Source organism: Tachyglossus aculeatus, chromosome 9 (genome assembly GCF_015852505.1).
Source record: "Tachyglossus aculeatus isolate mTacAcu1 chromosome 9, mTacAcu1.pri, whole genome shotgun sequence".
Taxonomy (NCBI): Eukaryota; Metazoa; Chordata; class Mammalia; order Monotremata; family Tachyglossidae; genus Tachyglossus; species Tachyglossus aculeatus.
This window is the reverse complement of record NC_052074.1, coordinates 15,571,232-15,588,460: the sequence shown is the minus strand read 5'-3', so window position 1 is coordinate 15,588,460 and position 17,229 is coordinate 15,571,232. Positions and strand designations below refer to the sequence as shown.

General features: G+C 42.5%; 1 non-coding gene across 1 annotated transcript; it reads right to left on the bottom strand.

The window, feature by feature from the left end:
• Nucleotides 1-16,117: 16,117 nt before the first annotated feature.
• LOC119932650 lies at nt 16,118-16,254 on the bottom strand. The gene has a single exon (XR_005452393.1). It is a non-coding gene; the product is annotated as a small nucleolar RNA SNORA7 (small nucleolar RNA).
• Nucleotides 16,255-17,229: the final 975 nt, after the last annotated feature.

The window sequence follows — 17,229 nt, the reverse complement described above, 5'->3', positions numbered from 1 at the left end:
TCATAGGTTAACTAGGTAAATGCTTTTATAAACTGTAGATCTGAATGACTTCATTTCATACTAGATGACTGTCTTGAATGGTGGGCTCTTTGTGTGAATCGCTAATTGCTAATAAGGGAGAGAAATTAAAAGTTTGTTTTTAGGCCCTTACTGCAAAGGAGTGTCTTCCGAAGTTATCTAAAAAATAAGAGTACTATCACCAATTCATAGACTTTCTTCAGAAGAACTCAAACAGGGTACTGAACTATGTTTCTCGACCAGATAAACTACTACCTAGGAGTAAGTTACAAGAACTCTTTCATGCTATATAGGATGCGAAGACCTAGATTTGAGTCTAGTCTAGATTCTAGTCTTGAGTCCCATTCTCTAATTGTGGGTGTCCCTCAAGGTTCAGTTCTGGGTTCTTTTTGACTATTCAGCTCCACTCCCTTGCAGAACTGATGACTGATGACTGATGACTGATGACACTCCTATGACTTCAAACTACCACCTCTATGCAGATGATTCCCAAATCTACATCTCCAGTCCTGATCTCTCTCCCTCTCTGCAGTCTCATATTTTTTCCTGCCTTCAAGACATCTCTATTTGGATGTCCTGCCTTCACCTCAAATTGAACATGTCCAAAGCAGAACTCCTTATCTTCACACCCAAACTCTGAGCTTCCACAGACTTTCCCATCACTATAGACAACACCATCATCCTTTCTGTCTCACAGCCCATAACCTTGACATTATCCTTAACTCTTTACTCTCATTCAACTCACATCTTCAATCTGTCACTAAATCCTGTTGGTTCAACTTTCACCCATCCCTAAAGCTGCCCTTTCCTCTCCATCCAAACTGCTACCATATTAATCCAAGTGCTTACCTTATCCTTTGGTTACTTTATTAGTCTCCTTGTTGACCACCCGCCTCCTGTCTCTCCCCATTCCAGTCCAAGGAGAGTCCAGCTATCCAATTCAGCAAAGTCCCCTCATCCTCTGCCCCATGATGGAACCAAAAGGATGGAGAAACATTTTGCTGCATAAGACTTTCTTTTATTCCATTTAGTTCATATCTTGTTTGTCCCTGACAGGGAACTTAGCTGCAAATGATAGCTGGGTGGGCCATGTTTCCCTACAGATGGGGTTTGCCTGGAAAATAGAAGACCCCAAAAGAGATGACCAGAGGCTTTTCTTTCCTCTGTGATTGGGAAACTGTGCTACTACTACTCTCCCAGACACAGAAGGAAGAACGAATCTCCTTGAGGCATAGAGAGATTAGAAGATTTAAAAGAGTCACTCAGCAAGTCAGTGAGATTTCCCACAGGAGACTTCAGAGAGAACACAGGGTTTTGCCTTTCTCATGACTGTCGTGCCTCCCTAGACCCCCACATATTTATTTTGACTGTAAGCTCCTTGCTGACAGAGATGGGGCCTCCTTACTTTATTGCACTGTACTCTCCAAAGCACTCAGTACAGTCCTCTTCACACAGTAAGTGCTTAATAATTGATTGAAATCCAAATTCTTTACAAAGAAAATGCCATATCCGATGGCTTTTGAGTGCCAGTCTCAGAACTCTAAATTCACTTTATTCCCTCATTCCCTTATGCAAGTGATACCTTTCCCTTTCCTCATTTTTGACTCAAATAAGTCTGACACTATTCTTTGTCTGTATTTAATCTTTTTTATCTCTCCCAACATTTCTGTTCCTGCTACTTAAACTCTCCCCAAAGCCCTCCAATGGCAGGAAAAACAGCGGAAAGGGTGCAGTTTAATTACACACTGAACTCTTTGAAGTTGAAGTGGGTTTTCAGTTAGGCAAATGCATTATCTCACTGCTCTTTCAACATATCAAATCTGTATTCACTAACCTACTTTTTTTTACTTAGTATGAAAATAAGCTCTAGCCCACCTGCCCAGAACCTCAAACAGACAGGGGTGGGGGTAGTCAGTGGAAATCAGGCAGAGGGTTAAAAGAGTGTCCTCTGCTTCTCCTTTATTGTCTATTAATTTTCATGAAGACCATCTGGGGCTTGGGATGGGGTAGGGGTAATTGACTATTGAATCAAAGCAGATATTCATGTTCTCTAGGCCTAATGATAAGCATGAGAAGAGAATGGGAATGTATCAGGAGGAAGGAAGGTTTGGCTCAGTGTAGGTGGAGCTAATACCAACCACATGGGGCTGCAGTCTTAATTTTACAGAGGTAGTAACTGAGGCACAGAGAAGTGACTTGTCCAATTTCACACAGCAGACCAGTGGCAGAGCAAGGATTAGAACCCAGGTCCTTCTGACTCCCAAGCCCTTGCCCTATCCACTAGGACACAGTGCTTCTCATTTCCCTCCCAGAGGCTAAATGTCAGTCCTGGGATGCTGGGACAGAGATAAATCTTGCCTCAAGAGTTTGACATTGTAGATCTGGGATCACTCCTCTTGCACCCACACACGACACCCTTGGTATCGCCAAGGCCGATCACCCAACAGGGCAGGAGAGATGAGCATGCTTGCCCTGACCTTAGAATCAGGGCAAACACCTTGCAATGGGTGGCTGGGCCACAATAAAGTGTTCAGACCGTGCAGGTCAGGTTAGTCAGTGATAGTTATGGGGACCCTCCCCCAACTCTTCTGGGACTCATCATTCACATTTTCTGAATTCAAGCTGCTAAACCTGTGAGTTGCCCCAGAACAGAAACTCATCCATTTCTGGATGTTGACATTGTGCAAAAGACATGACTTTCAGGGGGAAAAGTGTAGATATGGAATTTTAGAAATTTGGGGTTTGGCACATTACTAAGAAGCAAGGGAAACTGCCACTGAGGATATAAATTTTGGAGTGTTTTCTTTTCCTACATTTTTCTATTTCAACATGTCCTAAATGAATCCTTCTGACACACAGTAACAATCCCAGATGGAGGGGAAAAAAAGGAACCCTCGACTTTGAATGCTTTTTACTAATTTGGCAAACGGGTATTATGTTCTCCATCGTCGAGCATATTTCTCCTGCTACCCAGGTGATTCGCAAAAGGGAAAACTGAAATCTGAAAACCTGGCTCTAGCGTGACATCTGGGGATGTGTTGACGTTTGATGTCCCCATCCAATTCATCAAAAGGGTTTTGAAGAGACCTCTTGTGATAAAACCAGTCCTCGAATCATTTAACCAGAGAATGATTGCAGAAACTACTTTGGCAGATCAAGAATAAAAATTATGAAAAGCGGCCACGGCTCACAAATGGAGAACACCTGCCACTCTCCTCAGCTGGAATTCCTCAGGTGTCCTCAGGACATCTGGGGTTCCTGAAGGAGGCTTATACCACCCCATCATGCCGATATCAAAGTGAATATTTATGGGCAGGCGCAGGTCACCCCAATCCCCAATCTTTGGTGGAAGAGAGCTAAACTGTTAACCTTGCTACGTCAGGGTTTTGGTTTGTCAATTAGGCTGGAGAAGCTCAAGTCGTTGACTTTGCCCTGAAAGCATTAAACACCTGGCAAGGTGCCACATCCTTCTGTACCTTCCTTTTGATTTGAAAAGCAGCATCCCAGTTGTGCTTCCACTTAAAGGACTCTGTCAGCTGCTTTTGAAATGACCCGGCTCAAAGGAAAGTATCTTTTACCAGGTGCTCGTCGAATATTTATTTCCAAGGAGGGTTGCTTAGAGATCAGTGAGGAGAGTTTGGAAATGGTTTATTAACATGCACGGCCATGCTTGGAGTAACCAAGCATCGCACTTCTAGACAGAATGACAAAGCTGGAAAAATGTAGTAAAGGAACAAGAAGTTGATTTATTTTTGTGTGTGTAACAAGTTGAACCTTGATCCAATGCAGGGGAGGAGCCTAAGAATATTTATTCAAGTCAACCATAACAAATATTGGAGAGGCAAGAAGCTGATGTGAATCGTCCCAGAAGAATTCATGTTTTCCATTAGTTAAGTTTAGAGTACTGTTATCTTGTGCTATTAAGCACTTATTTAACACTGTATTTGCAAAGTGCTTCCCACTGATTTGTAACAACTGCTTTAAGACTGGCTTGTAAAGTTGATTGCCATCATGTCCTCCTTTACACAGATGAGGAAAGCTGCAGACAAAGAGATTTCAGTTCTCTTTAAAGTTCACCTTCAACAAACTCCCTTTTGCAGGTTCGCTCTCTTCCCCCACTGAACTTTTTGCTCTTCCCAAGTTAGCCTCTAATGCCAACTTGCAGAGGACTCTCTTATCTACAACACACTCACTGTTCATGCTTTTGCCCCAGTATTGAACTCCTTACTAAAATGTCTCCTCCTTCACGATGCAGTCTCTGATAATTCCTCACCTTTCTGGTAAATGCCATTCCATCAACAACCTCAATATTCACAGGCAGCTATTGGTTTATCACTCATATATTTCCCTTCCTTAGGGATGATATTTATTAAATGCTAACATTGAGTACTGTGCTAAATGCTGAGTAGCTACAGAATCAGTAGGTCAGACTCTCTCCTGTTCCACATGAAAATCACAATCTAACAGCTAGGGAGAATAGGAATCATATTGCCTTTTTTACAAATGAAGAAACTGAGACACAGAGATGCAAGAGTTGCCCAGATAGGAGAGCAGTAGCAGTGCTGGGAATAGACCTTGGTTATCCTGGCTCCCAGGCCCACACTTTTTCAATTAGGCTACACTTGTTAATTTATTAACCTATTTTATATAATAGTCATAGCATTTGTCAAGCATTGTCATGCTTGTCAATGTGTCAAGCATTGTTCTAAACACTGGGGTACATACAAGGTAATCAGGTTGGACACAGTCCCTGTCCCAAATGGAACTCACAGTCTTAATCCACATTTTACAGATGAGGTAACAGGCATGGAGAAGTTAAGTGCCTGTCCCAGGTCACACAGCTAAAAAGAGTCAGAGTCAGAATTAGAACCCAGGTCCTCTGACTACTAGGCCTGTGCTTTCCCCACTAGACTATGCTGATTTTTTTTGTAGCAATATATGTTTGACTCCCCAGATAGATGGCAAAATCTTTTGGAGCAGATGCTGTGTTTTGTATTTATTTTAAAAATTAATATAATAATTACTATTATTGTTATTATTATTGTACTTGTTAAGCACTTATTATGTGCCAAGCACTATTATAAGTGCTGGGGTACAAGCAAATCAGGTTGGACAGAGTCCCTGTCCCACCTGGGGCTCACACTCCTAATCCCCATTTTGCAGATGAGGTAGTTGAGACCCAGAGAAGTTAAGTGATTCGCCCAAGGTCACACAACAGACAAGTGATGGAGCCGGAATTAGAAGCCAGGTCCTTCTGACTTCCAGGGCTGTGTTCTATCCACTTTCCCGTCCTGCTTTTCTCAGCCATGCTACTTCTCTATTTCTATTGTGTGCTCCATTGCGTGTTATCAAGGTCCTAGTATGATACCCTGCACAAAGTCAGTGCTTGATAATTGTTGTTGCTGATGATGACCAGTCAATCGGTCAATAATATTTACTGATAATGATCATGAAGACAGCATGCTGATAGTATCTGATGGGTCATCAGATTCCATATCCTTTTATTGAATTGGCTCCTGGAACACACTGCTTCCCCAGAGCTCACTGGGGAGGATGAATTCTTATTCCAATTCCAATGGCTCTGCAGGACACTGCTATTTTAGGTATGTTATCAATTCACTTCATCAGATCTTCATCCCCACTTTGACCTCTATCCTAGTTTTGGACTTTAGAGAATGAGGCTGGGAGAGTTGCGATAGCCCTGGGGCATTTGGAATATCTTTGTGATAAACTAGAAGGCAGAGAGCTAGTTGGAGGCCTGCTGGGGACAGGAGAATGGAATTCCAACTCCCAGAAGTGAAGTGGCATGGCCTGGTGGAAAGAGCATGAGCCTGGAATTCAGAGGACCCAGCTAATCTAATCCCAGCTTCGCCACTTGTCTGTTTTGTGATCTTGGTCAAGTCACTTAACTTCTCTGTGCTTCAGCTAACCCATCTGTACAGTGGGGATTAAGACTGTGAGCCTCACGTGGGACGTGGACTGTGTCCAACTTGATTAGCTTGTATCTACCCCGGCACTTAGTAGAGTGCCTGGCACAAAGTAAGTGCTTAACAAATACCACTTAAAAAGGCAGGATAGAGTTTTGCACATTTTGGATTTGAAGACCCAAATGAGCTAGTCCGAGCCCTCCTTCCTATCCTGATGCAATCTCAAAAGTCTTCATTAAATTTCATCTCTGCAGAATTCCTGTCTTAGAAGCATAAGTTGGCTTTCAATGTCCATATGAGCTGGTAAAACACATTCTTGATACTTCCTTTGAAAGGGATGTTTATGAGGACACAGAGGCCTGATTTTGGGCAGTTTTGCCTTTCACTTGTGAGTGTGATGTGGATACCATAGCTCAGTGTTCCTGGTAGATTTCTTGTGTTAACATTAAGATCTTGGGCATGGGGTGAGGCAAGTATCTAAACATTGCTTGATGAGTGAGCAGAAAGGGCTTTGAGAAAGTTTAGGGTTTTGTCAAGGTACTTTAAGTGAGGAACAGACTTTCAGGTTAGGGAGAGTTTCTAAGTATAATCATCTCTTCTGTTCAGATATTTGTTTTCTCTTTTCAGGACTGGTATGAGACCATTCATCAGCATGATGGTTCCTTCAAAATCCTAGGACTCCCACCAAAACCATGGTGTGAAATCAGGACATTGGGCCCACCAGGCATCACACAGTTTGGGGGTTGCAGTACACTCATGGTGTTCCCATTACTGCAGTCAGCAAAGTCAAGCTTCAGGGTCCACACATCCCCCAAACTGAAAAATTTCAACTTGTGATAACCAATAAGACAATTCCATTAGGTTACCAGGCATTCTCATCCTGAAAATGTCTCGTAGGCCTGGTTGGGATGGAACTCAGTAAAGAGCTGAGCACTCACAATAGTCCCTAAAAAAAAAACCCAAACACTTATAGCTATTACCGACCACAAAATCTTACATAATACTGTATAAAATCTAAATGTCAAATACATATCCCCCCCTCACACACTTAGATAACTTCTGCTCAAAGATGATGTGCCTGATTTTTGATATTTTTATCCTCGTTCATGATGTGGTTGAAAGACTGTGTGACTATTAATCTCTGCCATGTTATGCATCTTTTGGTTTTTTGGTGCCTTTGACACTCCGTGTCTAGCATGACCTTTGATTAAGCTGGTTGATATCATGATCTTCCCTAAGCTTCTTTTCTAAAGGTGTTGTCTCATTCTCAATCACAAACCAGGCTGGGTTGCTGTCCTTTATCACAGAAGCAGCATGGCTTAGTGGAAAAAGCACGGGCTTTGGAGTCAGAGGTCATGGGTTCAAATCCCGGCTCCGCCACTTGTCAAGTTGTATGACTTTGGGCAAGTCACTTAACTTCTCTGGGCCTCAGTTACCTCATCTGTAAAATGGGGATTAAGACAGTGAGCCCCCTGTGGGATAACCCGATCACCTTGTAACTAGAACAGTGCTTTTAGACTGTGAGCCCACTGTTGGGTAGGGACTGTCTCGATATGTTGCCAATTTGTACTTCCCAAGCGCTTAGTACAGTGTTCTGCACATAGTAAGCGCTCAATAAATACGATTGATGATGATGATGATGCTTTGCACACAGGAAGTACTTAACAAATGCCATGATTATTACTATTATCAACAAGTAGTCTGGCTGGGCTGTGATGTTTGGGGTCACAGCCCATCACTGTATATTATCACATTCCTTCCACTTCGGTTTAGGATCTCCCTTCCACTTTGGTGTTAGTCAAGGCCCTTTTTCAGTACATGTCTTACTCTGCATGTGCGTGTATGAAGCTGTCCATGTTTGAAGACAGTGCTGTTGATGGTGAGAATACACATACATGTATGATCATGTATAATCAGATAATCCTTTAAGAGCACGAAGTACTTCAGCTCAGCATTTAAAGAATTCCATCCTGAGGATGTCAATATGTTTAGTGGGAATAGTTTACATCTGGTAGTGCTAGTAGATTTTTGACAACTCATCTCATTTTCATCATTCTTCAAAATGTTCATGAGCTGAAAAGTTGAGGAATTTTTTTTTGTTTTGAGATTTATCGTCTACATTCTCAGATCATTACACAAGGTGATTGCCCAACCCAGGACAGGTGGATTAATTCCCCATTAGCCTTTTCAAATTCTCAAAGCTAGAATGGAGCAGTATTATAGCCTAAAGTTACCAATTTCCTCCTAGCTGACTTTAAATTTAGGTTTAAGTTTCAAACACTTCATTTTTCTTTTACCTTTTAGAATTTTTTTAACAACGTGACTTTCTTTTTCCATGTCCCACGTTCTCTCAGTCAAAAATAAAGAGTTTAATGGACTTCTGCCCGTTGCTAATATTTGAATGACATCATGTATTTCCACATTGGCAGAACATGGCTGAGCATTTCAGTGGAAATGCTTACATTAATTCATTCGAGTAGATCCAGGACCCTTCTGGATTGCAGTGGCTCAGAGAATGAAGGAACAATGACAGGAAAAGCTCTTTCAGCCTTAGGGCTGGATCCCTTCCTGGGGGAGGAACTGTAGAACTGTACTTATGAGAGCCAGAGTGTGGGAACAGGCCTTAAGCCACACTGACCTCCTGCCCTGACTGGTCCAGGGTGTAGAAAGAAATCATCTTTCGAGGAAAAAAGGAACAGCCACTTTTTAAATGTCATTTGTATTTGATTGGAGTCGTGTCTTTAAAACTGTAGAAATGGTCTCTGATCACCAAACAGACCCACATATGTTTCTGGAAACGTGACGTTTTGGCTCATATTGCCTTCCCCTGAGGTCCGGTGACTTCAAGCAGTAAGTATACTGGGACAAAGGAGACATATGAGATGACTGAGGCAAAGCTGTCTGTTCCCTGTAAGACTTTAACCTCTGTCAAATTTCTCAGAACTGTAAATTTTAACTCAAAATGCACCAATGTTTTAAGGTGTTTGTGAGATCATGGGTTCTGTTTCCATATATTTCTAATGCCTGATATCCTAGAACTGTGTGCTTCAAATTTCAATTTCCAAAATGTGGGAATAATACTGGGTAGTACTGGTTTTTATTAAGCACTTACTATGTGCCAAATACTGTACTAAGCACTGGGGAAGATACTATATCATCAGGTCCCACATGGGACTCATAGTTTAAGTAGAAGGTAGAACAGCTATTGAAACCCCATTTTGCAGATGAGGAAACTGAGGCCAAGAGAAAGGAAGTGACTTGCCCAAGCTCACACAGCTGGTAAGTGGCAGAATCAGGATTAGAGCCTAGGTCCCCTGATTTCCAGGCCCATGCTCTTCCACTAGGTCACACTGCTTCTAGTGCGAGCATGAAAATTTGAAGCCATAAATAATGCCAACCTCCCATCTTGTCTATAGATGAATGCCCAAGTGCTCTAATAATAATAATAATGATTATAGTATTTTGTTAAGCTCTTACTATGTGCCCAGCACTGTTCTAAGCACTGGGAAAGATACAAGGCTATCAGGTTGTCCCACTTGGGGCTCACAGTCTCAATCCCCATTTTACAGATGAGGTAACAGGCACAGAGAAGTTAAGTGACTTGCTCAAAGTCACACAGCTGACAAATGGCAGAGCTGGGATTAAAACTCACGACCTCTGGCTCCCAAGCCCAGGCTCTTTCCACTAAACCACGCAGCTTCTCTAATCAGAGGATGCTCTTCCCGGAGCTGTTAACAAGTGGTCAAGTCTTGCAATAGCTTAAAGTCATTTTTATCTGCCAAAGTTTTGTTGACTGCACCCCCATTTTCCAATGTCACCCCCATCTACTTGGAGAAATTCTCAAATACTTTTCACATCAATGGTTCTTCTGGAGCTAGCCTTCGGAAAACACCAATTAGTTTTAATCCTGATATAAATGTAATTCTACAAAAAGCAGTCCCTGACGATTTTTGGGTCTTTGACTCTCCCTCTCTTTCTACATCTATAGCTCTTTGTGTCTTCATTTGTTCATTCATATTTACCGAGCCCCTACTGTATACAGAATACTGTCTGAGGGACTTGGGAAAGCATAATGAAAGTATTAAGTGAGGTCTTTGTCCTTGTCTCTCTGCCTCTCCTTGAGGACGTGGGACATCACTTATTTTGTCACTTAGCAGGGCTGAGGCTGGGTGGGACATATTCTTGAACATATTCTCTGTAGTGTAACCTTTCCACCTTTCACCTCCCACTAAGAACATGCTCCTTTTGATTTCCAGTCCAATTTTTCAGACTATCTTGGGGAAACGGCACTGCATTAGGACCAAAACTTTCTAGAGAGGAGAGGGAAGCCCAGAGTATCTCTCACTCAGGGGAGCTTTCCCATATCTCTTCTCCCATTCTTTTCCCACCACTGCCTGTCCGCTACTGCCTCTGGCTCGCCTGCTCATTTCCTGCAGGGAGGCAAGCTGCCAGGGAGAGCTGCATAATTTTTATTTGCAAGGTTGATGGCTTTGAATGTTTTTGTGTTGACTTCTTTCATCTAATGAGTCCAAGTCTTTTGGGAATTGGCTAAAACATCCAGCAGACTGTCAGCCCTCCATTTGTCAGTACATCATAATTCCAGAATAGTGTGAAAACTTGCTGCCTTCTGGGAGGGTATGAAAACTAAGATGGGGTGTAACCAGGGCTGGATTAAAGCAGAGGCTCATAGGCCTGGAGCTCAGAGGACACTGGCTAGGGGCTGGGTGAGGTCTCCACAACCCCCACCTGCCTGATCCGTCACCTTTGTCTAAAGTCTCCCAGAAGCACATTCTTCCCCTGAGTCACTCTCTCTCCTGTAATGAAACTTCCTCCCTCTCTTTTCTGTAGCTGTCTACATGTCTTTCACCTGTCTACATGTTTTGTTTTGTTGTCTGTCTCCCCCTTCTAGACTGTGATCCCATTGTTGGGTAGGGACCATCTCTATATGTTTGCAACTTGTACTTCCCAAGTGCTTAGTACAGTACTCTGCATACATTAAGCACTCAATAAATACGATTGAATGAATGAATGAATGAATGAATGAATGTAGCTCTGTCCTGTGTGTCTTTGTAGAAGGCTTCTGGGAGTCAAAACCCCCTGCATAAGCATTGTATGGGGAGTCCCAGATGAAGACATCTCACCTCAGGGGACCCCAGCTCAGCTTCAGTTAGTAGAGAAGGAGAAGGAGCCCACCCCACCCAGAACTGAAGGGAGGGAGGCAGGGGTGGGGGGAAATCACTTGCTATCTGTCCTCACCTCAAGGTCCTTCACACCCTGAAGCCCCTTGGCTGTGAGGAGACTGACCCAGGTGGAACAGCATCTGACTGGGCTAGAGAAAGCAGACGCTCCAAGGCCGAAATGCTAATTGTACCATTAATAACTGCTAATAGTCCTATCATTGAAGGGGTACTAGCGACTGTTAATACAAGCAAAGTCTGAGGCTGAGAGATCTGAATGACCCAACCCCACTGAGCTGAGAGAATGGATAGTAGGTGGGGGGCAAGGGAGAGAAGAGCAGCCAGGCTCTAATCATTCAAACTGGGGAGATGGCACAAGAGAAACCACATGGCCCATCGGATAGAGAACGGTTCTGGAAGTCAGAAAGATCTGGGTCCTAATCGCAGCTCTTGTCTGTTGTGCGACGTTAAGCAAGTCACTCAACTTCTCTGTTCCTCAGTTACCTCATCTGTAAGATGGGGATTAAGACTATGAAGCCCCCATATGGGACATGGACTGTGTCCAACCTGATTAGCTTCTATCTACCCTAGTGCTGAGTACAGCATCTGACACATAGTAAGCACTTTACAAAAACATTAAAAAAAATTCAACATAGTGTGACACATTGAGGATACACAGCACATGAACTCCCCACTTTTGCCTGCCTCAAAATCCAACAGCCCCAAGCAAATGAAGGTAACAACATGGCTCTGAATGTGACTAATAATCCCCTCCATTTTAGCTTATAATAATAACTGTGGCATTTTTAAGTGCTTTCTCTGTGCTAAGCCCTGTATTTTGAATTGAGGTAGATTCAAGATAATCAGGTCAGACATATTTATGAAGCGCTTATTATGTGCTGAGTACTGTACTAGGAGCTTGTGAGAGAACAATATAGAATTAGATATGTTACCTGCCCACAAGGAGCTTATAGTCTGGAATGGGAGGCAAACATTAATATAAATTACTGATGGGGGAATGGGAGAGTATAGGATATGAAGTCAAGTGCTGTGGAGCTGGGGATGGGGTGAGTTCCAAGTTCTTAAGGTTTACAGATCCAAGTGCATAGGCAACCTAGAAGGGAGAGCAAGAAGGGGAAATGAGGCTCTAGTTAGAGAAGGAGGAGTGTGATATAATTAGGGCTTTGAAGGTGAATTGAGAGGTAGGATATGAAGAAGGAATGAGTTCCAGGCCAGAGAGAGGATGTGGGCAAGGAAGGGGTTGGCAGTGAGACAAACGAGATCAAAGTACAGTTAGCACGTTGGCTTTAGAGAAACGAAGTGTGAGGGTTAGGTCATAGTAGGAAATCAAAGAGTTAAGTTGGGAGGGGGAGAGCTGATTGAGTGCTTTAAAGCTGATGGTAAGGAATTTCTGTTTGATGTGGAGGTGTATGGGCAACCATTGGAGGTTTTTTGAGGAGTGGGGAGACATGAATTGATTTTTTTTTTAGGAAAATGATCTGGGCAGTAGGGTACTGACTGGAGTCGAGAGAGGCAGTGGGCAGGGAGGTCAGAAAGGTGGCTGATACAGTATTAAAGACAGGATACGATAGAAGATTGGATCAGCATGGAAGCAGTTTGGATGGAGAGGAAGGAGTGGTTTCTGAAGATGTTATGAAGGTCAAACTGACTGGATTTGGTAGCAGATTCTCTATGCGGGTTGACTGACACAGTCCCTGACCCACAAGAGGCTCACAGTATAATGGGAGGGAGAACAGGTATTTAATCCCCATTTTTCAGATGAAGGAACTGAGGCACAGAGAAGTTAAGTGACTTGTCTAAATTCCCACAGCAGGCAAGAAGTGAAGTGTGCGTTAGAACCTCGATGTGTTCTCTTTCCAGCAGGCCACTCACGTGGAGTGAATGTGAACTCTCCTCTAGACTATAATCTCGTTGTGGGCAGGAAACATGTCTAGAAACTCTGTTCTATGGTACTCTCCCAAGCGCTTAGTATAGTGCTCTACACAAGTAAGTGATCAATAAATACCACCGATAGATTGATTGAATGTGCCCTTCAAGGAAACTATGGAGACAGGGGGAGAGCTACCATTCCACCAAAGTTTTTGATTCACCACAGAATACCTAGCTCAGTTAAACTCAGTTATGAATAGTCCAAGAATCTCATTCCCTTTGATTTCTAGGTGGGAATTTTGCAGAAGTGTGTTTATCTGAGAAACTTCAGTACTCGTGTAAGGCCTGGGAAGCCAAGCATTTGAGTGTATGTCTGCAGTAGGGTCAAACAGCACACGGCCCATGCTCAGAGGCCTGCTGAAAAGCAGAATTAGATTTACTGACATTTAAACAATGCAAATAAATTGAGGAGGCTGGCCTTCTCTGACTTATTGAGTGTTGCCTTTGTATAGAGAGCTGTAATTTTTGGCTAGGGGAGACAAGTAAGAGGACCAATCTAAGCATTTTTTTTCCTCTTTGCACAAGTCAGCGCTTAGGTCAACCACTTGCCAAGAATATAACTTTAATTTACAGTATAAACACAAATCCAATTATGTACTAGTTTAAATTAAATTTAAACTGTGGAATAGCGACTCAGACTATCAGGCATTTAACTGTTTACTTTTTTTGCTTTACTTTTTTCTGGGCTTGAAGGAGATGATTGTAGATTTGAGGAAACTCAAGAAATCCAAGTCATAAAGGAAGTAGAAAGCCGAAGTAGACCCTCCAATATAATTTGCCTCTCCCTCCCTTCCAACTGATAATTGGAAACTTTGAACTAATATCCAGGAAAGTACATTAACCATGCATCCAATGTTAATCCTCCAATATTAATTTGATTCCCTAATAAAGTGGAAACAAGGAGATGCTATCCTTGTGGGCAACAATGGTGTTCACCAACCCTGTTGCATTCTATCAAACATTTAGTACAGTGATCTGCGCACATTAAGTGCTCAGTAAATGCCACTAATTGATTGATTGATATCTAAGGGATGATACTAACCATGGTTACATTGCCTAGGGCCCAGTGTCATCTGAGTTGCTACAATATACCCCTGGCTCTCTCTCTGGTGGTGGCCAGGATTGCAATTATGTCTCAACAGTGGCTTGCTGCTTCTGGTCCAAAGTCATTCCCCTTTATTTCTGATACCTACTCAAAACTCAAGCAGAGCAAAGATGCATTCATGTTTTTAGAAAATACACTTAAGGTCACCTCACCCTCAGCCCCACAGCACTTATGTACATATCCGTAATTTATTTTAATGTCTGCCTCGCCCTCTCCACTGAAAATTTGTTGTGAGCAGGGAGTATGTCTACCAACTCTTATATTGTATTCTCCTGAGTGCTTAGTACAGTGGTCTGCACACAGGAAAGTGCTCAATAAATACTGTTGACTGATTGATTGACTGAAGATGTCCTGAAAGCAAGAAGAGGTTCAAGAATGTAAAACAGGTGAGTGGACAAGATAGATGAGATAGATTTGAGACTTTAGTAACTGTGTTCTTAGTAGAGTGATGAGAGCAATAATCCTTATTGCAGGGACTGAACTGGAAAATATGGCAGCATGTCCTATAGCAATTTCAAGGGGTTTTAGCAACAAAAGAAACAGAGATGGGATGATAACTGGATGCTACAGGGAAGCTGAGGAAGTGATTTTTCAAAATGGGGGAGACCTGTACTTGTTTGAAGAAAGAGCAAGGAGCCAGAGAAGAGTGTGAGATTGGAGTTAGTAATAAGTGAAGGGAGGAGAGTGAAATAATCCAAGGTGATAGGGTCCAAAGTACAAGTAGATGCGCTGGATTTTAATAAAAGATGGGAACCCTCTTTTTAGGAGACTGCTGTGGAGAAGAGGGAGGGAATATGAAGAAGGAGAAAGGAGGACATTGAAGCAGCATGGTCTAAGTGGAAAGAGCACGGGCCTAGCTCTTTCCAGTCTCAGAAGACCTGGATTCTAATTCTGGCTCTATCACTTTCTGCTGTGTGACATTTGGCAAATCACTAGTTGCTGGCAGGAATTGTATATATTAACTCTGTATTCTCCTAAGTGCTTAGTACAGTGCTCTGAACACAGCAAGGTCTCAATAAATGCCATTGATTGATTCATCTGTAAAATGGATATTGTATCTTATTTGCTCCTACTTAGACTGTGTGAGACAGGGACTATGTTCAGAAAAGGATTGTTCCTTTTCTTCTCTCCCACCCAGAAGATGAAAGAAGTGATCAGAGAATAGGCCATAGTGAGAGGAGGTGAGAGCAGACAAAGGGCCAAAAAGAACTGAACAAAGACAAACGATGTGTCTCTCCATTTGCAAGCCTTAGAGGTTTCATAGAAAATGAGCAGAGTTTTAAGGAATCGTGACCTCAAAAATACATGAACGGATGCTTATCTTAGCATTTGTGGCACAGTCTAGATTGCATTTCTTCCTCACCCCCTCTTTGGTTATGACCCAGAAGGGCATAGACAGCGAAGTCCGGGCAACGGTAAGGCCTGGAGCTATCAGAGGATGACGGAAAGCGTAGACTGGCCCTCGGATCTAGGATGGTCAACAACTTAGTAGCAGTGGCTGGAATCAGAACCCAAATGTGCTTACAGAAAGAGAACAGCAAAGCTCTAGGACTGTGGTCAGGAAACATCTGAAAATCAGGAACTGGACCAGGGTTAAAGCTATTGGATTGTTTTTACCCCAGGGTGCCAGTATAGATAAATGCTCACAAGAGGGTATGTGTCATGGAGGAGATCTAGCTAATTTCTCTTACTCAGACTGACAACTCCCATCAGTTAAGTTTTGTCTTATGGCGTCGTTTCCGACCCATAAGAACTCCATGGACACATCTCTCCCAGTATGCCCTATTTCAATCTGCAATCGTTATGGTAGTGTATCCACGGAGCTTTCTTGGCAAAAAAATCCAGATGTGGTTTACCATTGCCACCTTCTACGCAATAAACCTGAGTCTGTGCCCTTGACTCTCTCCCATGCTGCTGATGCACAGCACAGGTGAGTTTTGACTTGCAGCAGATTGCCTTCCACTCACTAGCCACTGCCCAGCTAGGAATGGATTGGGTATGCCTCTGCTTGACTCTCCCTCCCATAGCCAAGACTGGTAGAGTACTGGAAACTCACCAGGTGTGATCCAGAGAGGGGCATAGGTGAAATACTGATTATATATACATTGTAGGGAACAAAATGGGGAACTTGGGAATACTTGGAAGAAATGGAAGGAAAAACACTGTGACTAGCCAATAACAATCGTGGACATCTGCCTTTGTGTTATTATTATCAGAATAAATGATGATAATAATAATAATAACAATGGTATCCAAGCACTGTACTAAGTCAAGCATTATATACTAAGTACTGGAGTAGGTACAAGTTAATCACATCAGACACCAGCCTGTCCAGCATGAGTTCACTAAGTGGGAGGGAAATCAGGTATCGAATCTCCATTTTATGGACGATCAAACTGAGACAGAGAAGTTAACTAACTTGCCCAAGGCCATACAGCAAGCGACAGAGCCAGGAGAAGAACCCAGATCCTCTGATTCCCAGGGCCATCCTCTCCTCCTAGGCCAAACTCCTAATCAATGTATTGTTGCTTTGTTGCAATGGCCAGTTATTTTTTTTTTTTCATACAAATCATCCACTTCAGATTCTTTGAGTTAGAGTGGAACAAATAAGTCATATACATCTTGAAATTGATTATAATTTATGTGACATTTTATGAGGATTATGATTTCAGTAAAGCACTGTGTGAGTGATTTATTTAAACATCTTGGTTTTGTTTTATAAGGTGGATTTCTTGTTCATTTTCAGAAAAAAATGAAACCATTAAGATTTACACTTTGGCAGTGTCTTCAGTATTTCCATTAGTTGCTCAAATTAAAGATTCTATTATGTTATTAGGAGCAGCTGGTCTTATTAAACCAGACCCTCCAAATGTAAACAAATGTGCTTTATCTCCTCTGCCTAAAACTGTCAGAACAACACATTCATTAGGAGAATTATCAGCTAAATGGGGTCTTGAGTTGGTTAACTTTGGCCACCTGCCAAAGGTAAAATCAGGGGGTATCATTTTTGCCTTTTGGTTTAAGCTAAGACCTTTATAGGGCTTTCCTACAA